Genomic DNA, 8,135 nt, shown 5'->3' with positions numbered 1-8,135 from the left:
CTCAGGAGTTCTCACACACAAAAAAAATGGAGGCATATAATCTGAACTAAAGACAAATGAAGAGATTTAAAAGTAACAGGATTCTAAATGCATTCTGATACAAAGACATCATGGATTGCCCTCTCATATTTATTTATATCTCTCTGAAGATTGACTTGGGGGCTAGGTGTTTCGAAATCTGATAACAATTCATACTTGGAAATTACACTGGGCAAGGAGCTTTTCTTGTTACATAACCACACTTAATCCTAAAAATACTTGAAATCCTAGGTATTTATTAGGTGGTATATTCTAATTTTTTTCATTTGTTTGTTGTCAATAATTTTTGATCACAGACTTCTTTAAAATTCTGATATTGTCTCTGAACCTCCTGCTTAGAAAAGTGCATGTGTTCCACGTGTGGTGCAGAAGTTTATTTTGCCAACTCCTTGAAACCTATTCATGGATGATGGGACTGGTGGGAGGATGGGGGGTTCCACAGAGCCCAGGTCAACTATCTCAGATCTGGTCCAAATACCTATCTTACCTGTTAAAGAAGAAATGAAATCCAGAGAGGCTAATAAGTGATTTGTTGAAAGGTCACTCAACAAATGAGTAGCAGAGCCACCAGTGAAAATCAAACTTTCTTGCTAACTCATGGTCCTATATTTTCCCATTACCTGCTGTGAATTTCAATAACCACTAATAATCAAGGTTTTGGTTATCTCCCCTCACTCTTTACCCCTCACCAGCCAGCCTATATAGTCATAGTCAAGAGATAGTAAAGTCAGAAGTTGGAGAAACCTGGCTTTATTTCTGATTGACTATTGATTGATTATTGATTGAAGCTATTGCATGACTGGACATAAAAATACTTACTCTGCATCAATCTTTCTACCCATAAGGTAGAAACAATTGTTTGTGGTTAATTCTAATAGGAGTACTGCAAGAATAAGTGAGATAATGTATATAGTATATGAGAATCAAATCAAAAACATTTAATAAAAACTTCCTCAAAACAACCAAATAATTAACAACCTGTGCTTTCCAAAACATTACAACCTAGGAATAAGTGTGAAGTCATGATTTTGGTAACAAACAAATTTTCCCTAATTCTCAGGTTCACTGGAAAAATGACTGAGATGCTACACTTGTCATTACTAAAAGTCTCAAGCTGCATTCGCTATTGTCCTTATAGGCAAGAATGTCTCCATGGCAACTCCAGGGAACTAAGCTAATGGCAAGGAGATCGGTAAGGAGACTGTCATGGTAATTCAAATGAGATACAGTGATAGCATACTTAAAAGCTTCCATAGTAGAGACGGAGAGAAGTGAATAGATTCCAGGATACTTAGGAGGGATAGTAGTGATGGACTGGAGATCATGGTAAAAGAATATCACACAGCTTCCTGGCTTTAGGCCCCGGGTTCATGGTGGAACCATTCACTCTCACTGGGAGCAAAGAGAGAGCAGCTAGAGAAGGTGAAGAAGGTGAAACAGGTTGCAATGAGCGAGGCCTCTACTTCCCAGAAGGAAGTGGGCAATAAACAGCTGCATATGTAAGTATGCATTGGAATTAAAGCAAATGTCCAAAGGCTGTAGGTCAGAGAAGGAGATATTCAGGTAAAATGGAGGGAGCTGATATGTGCCAGAAGAAGTAGAAGCTCACCAGTTTGCCATTCTCACTTTTTTCCACCACAAACCAAGACAAGTAAATTTGTGCTGGTGGCTGTACCTTCATCATGGCAAGAAGTGTTTTGGAAAATCTGAACCAACTTGAATCTATTAGTACAGTAAAGTTTTAGTAGCAATGTTAATAAGGTAAAGAGAAAGAGGAAATTGATTTAGAGGAATCAGTTTAGGATTTGTCTGCCAGGGAAGGGAAGAGAGAACTAAACCTCTGAGTAAAAGTGGCTTTGTGACTAATGGGAGGCTTGGAGGTAAATTGATTGTGGTATTTGCTAAAGGTCCCTAACAGAAGACGAGAAAGAAATAAGAACTCATGCTTTTGATTTCACAACCTTCTTTTCATTGTCCAAATATTTTTTTCTAACCCCATTGCTGCTTTACTTTTTAGATCTCAGATACCTAGAGTCACAGAGTCATAGGATTGAATAAACCCTCTAACCACCAAAAGCCTGCCTCATATCTCAACATCCTAATATAGCAATCTTCTGTATCACATCACTGCCCAAAAATAAATTGTATTTTTCTTTTTCTCAGAAATCAGTGAAGTATCACTTTGGGGTACATCACAATAACTAACTCATTTACTTGTAGTTGCTGTTTATTGGCAATGTGCATTCTTGGGCTGTATGTCCAAGGTGAAACAAATGATCATCATTCATCAAGGGTCTAATATGTCCAGTGAAATAGCCATTGGCTATCTGATAGGAGAACTGTTCCACAGATGGCTTAGTTACAATGTAGAGTAGGGAAATTGGTAAGAATTAGGTTCTGAAGTAATCTAGGCAAAGCAGAGGTTTTCAAAGCTGAACCTTAAAAACACCTGGAGTGTTTTAAAAAGTAGTTGCCCAGGTCCTATTTCAAACAAATTAAATCAGAATCTCTGGGGACGAGGCCCAGGTATTCGTATTTTTTAAGACTCTCAAGTTGTTTCAAAGGGCAACCTCAGTCATGAGCTTACATGAATTGGACGTTAATGGCCGACCCAGTGTGCTCCCATTATAGAGTTCAAGCCATGTGGATTCTAACTACATTATCCAGTGAAGGATTGAGCTGTGAATTCATGTGCTTAAAGGCTTCAGAGTCTCTTTTTGCACACCCAGCAGCCACAGGAAACCATTTCAGGTATGTGTGTGGGTAGTAAGGGCAAATGTTAAAGATGACTTTTGTCTGGCAAAACAATTTTTGTATTTTGTTACCATGCCAGGCATGGTGGCTCACGCCTGTAATCCCAGCACTTTGGGAGGCCAAGGTGGGAAGATTGCTTAAACCCAGGAGTTAGAAACTAGCCTGAACAACAAAATGGGACCCCGATTCTACAAAAAAATACAAAAATTAACCAGGTGTGGTTATGCATATCTGTAGTTTCAGCTACTTTTGGAGCTGAGGTGGAGGATCGCTTGAGCCCAGGAGACAGAGGATGCTATGAGTTGTGATCACGTGATTGCACTCCAGCCTGAGTGACAGAGTAAGACTCTATCTCAAAAAAAAAAAAAAAAAAATCTTGCTAAAACTCGGTGGTCTCAAACTCCTGGGCTCAAACAATCCTTCTGCCTCCACCTCCCAAGGTGCTGGGATTACAGGTGTGAGCCACTGTGCCCAGTTCAAAACTTAAATTCTTAACCATGCAGCTAAACTGCCTCCAAATAAGAGCACTATAAAACAAAGCAAAAAAAAAAAAAAAAAAAAATCCCCATTTTTATAGTAACAGGGATAAAAGTTATCAAAAGAACTATATTGATGAATGGCATTTGGAATAAAAGTGAGTATCTGTGCATTAATCAAAGTTAGGAGTCATGTTTCCATAGAATGAGCAATGTATTACCTCCTTTGAAAGAAAAAACATTCACAAATGTACTGTGCTGACTTAAGTATGCAAAAACATAGAAATAGATAGGAAACTTATATTCTTATACCTCTCATAAAAGTATGAGACCAAAGTAAATTTATAAACAAACCCAAAAAAGTATATTAACAACATTAATATAGCAGATGATGCTGTTGTCCTAAACTGAAATCAGCACTGTCAATATGAATATCATACTGATAATCCAAACTGTTCACACAATAAATCATTACGTGATTTGGCCCTTATATGATGCACTTTTAAAATACTAAACTTCCTCTGTTATCGTCATATTAGCCTTTGACAATTAAAAGAGTTGCCTATTTGGGAGGCCAAGGCAGGTGGATCATGAGGTCAAGAGATTGAGACCATCCTGGCCAACATGATGAAACCCCATCTCTACTGAAAATACAAAAACTAGATGGGTGTGGTGGCACGAGCCTGTAGTCCAAGCTACTTGGGAGGCTGAGGCAGGAGAATCACTTGAATCCTGGAGGTTGCAGCAAGCCAAGATCGTGCCACTGCACTCCAGCCTGGCAACAGAGCGAGACCCCATCTCAAAAAAAAGAAAAAAGGTTGCCTATGCATTAGAGACCCTGTTAAATAAGCTCACCCAGATATCTCTACAAAAAATAAGTCTATTACAAAACTGCCTCCTCCTAATTTAGCACACGGTGCTACTTTAACATGTCTCCTTTCTCCCTGAAAATGACTCTTCTTGAGATTTATTTCTTTAATAACTAGGTTTATCATGACTTACAAGATAAAGACAACAATAAAGGATATTTGTTTCCTTTGGGATTTCCAACACTAATTCCCCTGTTGTCTTTCAGGAGAATCTCCCATGGGGGAGATATGGAAGGGATGCATCGCCCCTTCCAAAGGCAGAAAACACATGACCCAAGTTTGGTCAATGAGACTGTCCCACTATTTTTAATGTGGACCAAATGAGCCAATGACCAGAGATTATTAGAATTAATGATGCAAAAGTCAGACTCAATGGCACTAGTAATGATCTGGTGGCAGTATTAGTGCCCACCAGCAACTTTGGACTGTAGTTCCAGCTCAGACTGACCTTGTAGCTTTTATTTCTTCTTGCAGTCTTCCCTCAGTTCTGTGAATCCCTTATATAATTCCAGAAAATCCCAATGTTGCTATGACAGAAAGATTTGACTTCACTTTTATAAGCAAAAATCCTAGCAAATACGGTTATTAATAATAGGAAGAGGTTTGTAAGAAATGAAAATATGGAGAATCTAGGATTTATTATCTAACTATTGGAGACTATAGGTAGACAGTCTCGTGAATATTCCCCAATAGGAATCAGAAGTCCATGAGAAACCATGATGAAGCAGCTAAATAAGTACATCTCTACTGTTTCAAGGTAGGCAAATCTGTGCAAACCTACACCAATGTCCGAGGAAGCTGAGAGGCCGAAGAAAGAGGCTGACATATCCTGTTTCTTAGAAACAAACGTTTAATAGGGACTTAAGGAACAGAAGCCACGCCTGTGTCTTGGGTGGTGGCAAGACAAGATGGCGGATCCTGGCACCATTACCTCTCTGATCCAGGGCTTACATACCATAGTGAAGTTAGTGGCTCAGATGGAATTTGTAGGCCAGTTGAAGTGTCATAACATCAAGGTTGTTTGACCTAAGGCCAGGATTTAAAGTTAAGTACCTTTTCTTACACAAGGAACAACAGATAAATGGAAATCTTAGCGGCCTTCCAGATATTGGAATTAATCAGTTAAGCCAGCATGGTAGATTAGCTTCTAAGGTGGAGCTGCTTTAGCCTCCCATCAAAAATGGAGTTGCTTTAGCTTCCATATATATTTAATATGCTTCCCCATAATTTTACTTCATTTCTAAACATTTTCCTGCTAAATGAAAAACCATTATATGACATTTTTCCATTAATTTTGATGGACCAAATTATGATTCATTTCATCCAATCCAAAACACTCAGTTTCCAATGAATAGAAAAGTATATCAATTGAACAAAGAAAATAAGTTTATATAATTAAGAACAGCAATTCAAAGTAATAAATACAGCTTACACAGAAAATTAAGTGCCATGAAGATTTACTGTCTTCACTGAAAAAGAATGAGGAGACTAGAACATAGGAAATAGTCACTGGAGAAAGAGAAAGAGCTCAAGGGCTCAAGGCAGTTATTCTTTGAAAGGTATGTTCTTTTTTTTTTTTTTTTTTTTTTTTTTTTTTGAGAAAGGGTCTTCCTCTACTGCCCAGGCTGGAGTGAGTGGGTGGGAACATTGCTCACTGTAGCCTCGGCCTCATGGGCTCAAGTGACCCTCCTGAGTAGCTGGGGCCACAGGTGCATGCAGGTATGCTCTTCTTTTGCACCATTTTATTCATCAATTTTCCACCACAAACTGCACTTAAAACTAGCATTATAACATAGAAACTACTTTTTTTTCAGTGGACACTTTTATCGTTTATTTAATGGATCATCAATTTTGTCTCCCTACCTACAAATGGAATTGCATCTTTTTTCCATGCTGAGTAGTGAAACAGTGAGAAAGCTAATCATAATAGCCTACATCAAAAGAGAACTAACACAGCTCACTTGTTTTAACAGGCAAAATAGAAATATATGCACTCTAGAATGCACAATGTTTAGTCACTCAGAAATCCAAATGGGATCTTGAAGAATGTAGGCAAATCCAGGGTGTAGTAAAGATGAGCTGAGATGCTGTGCACCTGTTTAAGGGTTCCTGGCACTGCATCTCTTGGCCACTAGCTGAACCTTGACATGGAAGGTTTTAGTTAATGCCAAGTGGAGTTGCAGAAAATGCTAAGTTGACTTAGGGGCTGTGCACAGGAACTAAAAGGCAGGAAAGTACTAAATATTGCTGAAAGCATCCACCCCAGGAAGGACTTTACCTTCCAGGAGCTCCAAACTGGCACCACCCCCAGTGCTCACATGGCTGACTTTATCCTCCATGTTCCATTTGGCACAGCAAGTGGCAATGTCTCCACCACCTATGATGGTGATGCAGCCCCTAGAAGTGGCTTTCACCACCTCATCCATGGGGGCTTTGGTTCCCCGGGCAAAAGCTTCCCATTCAAATACCCCCACAGGACCATTCTACACAATCTGCTTAGCCCGAGTCACAGCCTCAGCATACTTGTTGCTGCTTTCAGGACCACAGTCCAAGCCCATCCAGCCAGCAGGTATGCCAGAAGCCACAGTGGCTTGACCAGTCTTGGCATTCTCATCAAACTTGTCAGCAGTGACAAAGTCAACAGGCAAGGTAATCTTCACACCATTCTTCTCAGCTTTGGACATTAGGTCTTTGACAGTCTTGGCTCCCTCTTCATTCAACAGAGAAGTGCCAATCTCCATGTTGCTGAGCACCTTAAGGAAGGTAAAAGCCATTCCACTACCAATAATCATCTCATTGACTTTGTCCAGTATATTATTGATCAGCTGGATCTTGTCTGCAACTTTAGCTCCGCCCAGGATGACCAGGAAGGGTCGCTCTGGGCTCTCCAAGGCCTTGGCAAAGTAGTTCAGCTCCTTCTTCATCCAGCAGCCTTCTGTGGCAGATTGACTCCTACCAGGGACCTGTGGGCTCTGTGAGCAGTGCCAAAAGCATCATTGATGTAGACATCCCCTAGCTTGGAAAGTGAAGTCAGAAAGGTTCTATTTTGACTGGCTTGGCTTTAACCTTGTTCCCAGAAGCATCTTTTCCCTTCCCTTCTTCCTCCACATGAAAGCAGAGGTTCTCCAGCAGGATGACAGACTCAGCAGCTGGGTTGGCACAGGCTTTCTCCACTTCTGGGCCTACACAGTCCTTCAGGAACAGAGCATCCTTGCCCAGCAGAGATTTGAGTTCTACAGCAACTGGCTCTAAGGAGTACTTGTCAGGCATAGGGACACCATCAGGCCGGCCTAGGTGACTCATAAGGACTACCAACTTGGCTCCATTGTCCCAAGCAGAATTTGATGCTTGGGACAGCAGCCTTAATCCTCTGGTTGTTTGTTATCTGGTTGTTCTTCATAGGAACATTGAAGTCGACTCTCATAACGACCCGCTTCCGTTTAACGTCCAGCTTGTCCAGTGTCAGCTTGTTACAAAGTGACATTTTGGAAATAAGGCTGGGGAGAGAGGTCGGTGATTCGGACAACCAGGGAGCCGGCTGCAGACGTGCGCTCGGGAGACGATAAGAATGCCGAACCGAAACCACTTTTAGGGTGAAAAACGTTTGTACACAAGAGACTTTAAAATATGTAAATAGTGCAGGCACAAAACAGACTCAAAAGTCATAGAAGGCACACCCTTTTCATGCCTTTTCACTTGGCATGCATATACAAAACATAATTTCTTATTCATCCAAGCATTGTTTTATATAATATTGTCTGACCGTAAACTGTGTGTCAAGTCTATTGATGAGGATGTCTTTACTTAGAAACATAATGTTAAAATATTATATTGTATATCTCTTTAAAATATCGTATCTTACATATCTTCAGAAATATATCTTAAATATCTTTAGGTTATAAAAAGTCATTATACTGAAAAAGAAAAGAGTCATTCACAAAGAGGTAAACGTTTCAAGAGATGCTAAAACAAAAGGTCATAAATAAATGGTCATGAA

The 8,135-nt window shown here is 40.0% G+C and overlaps 1 pseudogene across 1 annotated transcript; it reads right to left on the bottom strand.

The window, feature by feature from the left end:
* Positions 1–6,158: 6,158 nt before the first annotated feature.
* LOC112624719 lies at positions 6,159–7,710 on the bottom strand (annotated as a pseudogene). Its single transcript, XR_003119466.1, has one exon. The product of XR_003119466.1 is annotated as a phosphoglycerate kinase 1 pseudogene (transcript).
* Between the last annotated feature and the right edge of the window lie 425 nt (positions 7,711–8,135).

Source organism: Theropithecus gelada, chromosome 5 (genome assembly GCF_003255815.1).
Source record: "Theropithecus gelada isolate Dixy chromosome 5, Tgel_1.0, whole genome shotgun sequence".
Classification (NCBI taxonomy): domain Eukaryota; kingdom Metazoa; phylum Chordata; class Mammalia; order Primates; family Cercopithecidae; genus Theropithecus; species Theropithecus gelada.
Note: the sequence above shows the minus strand (reverse complement) of the source record. Positions and strands in the feature narration are given on the sequence as shown.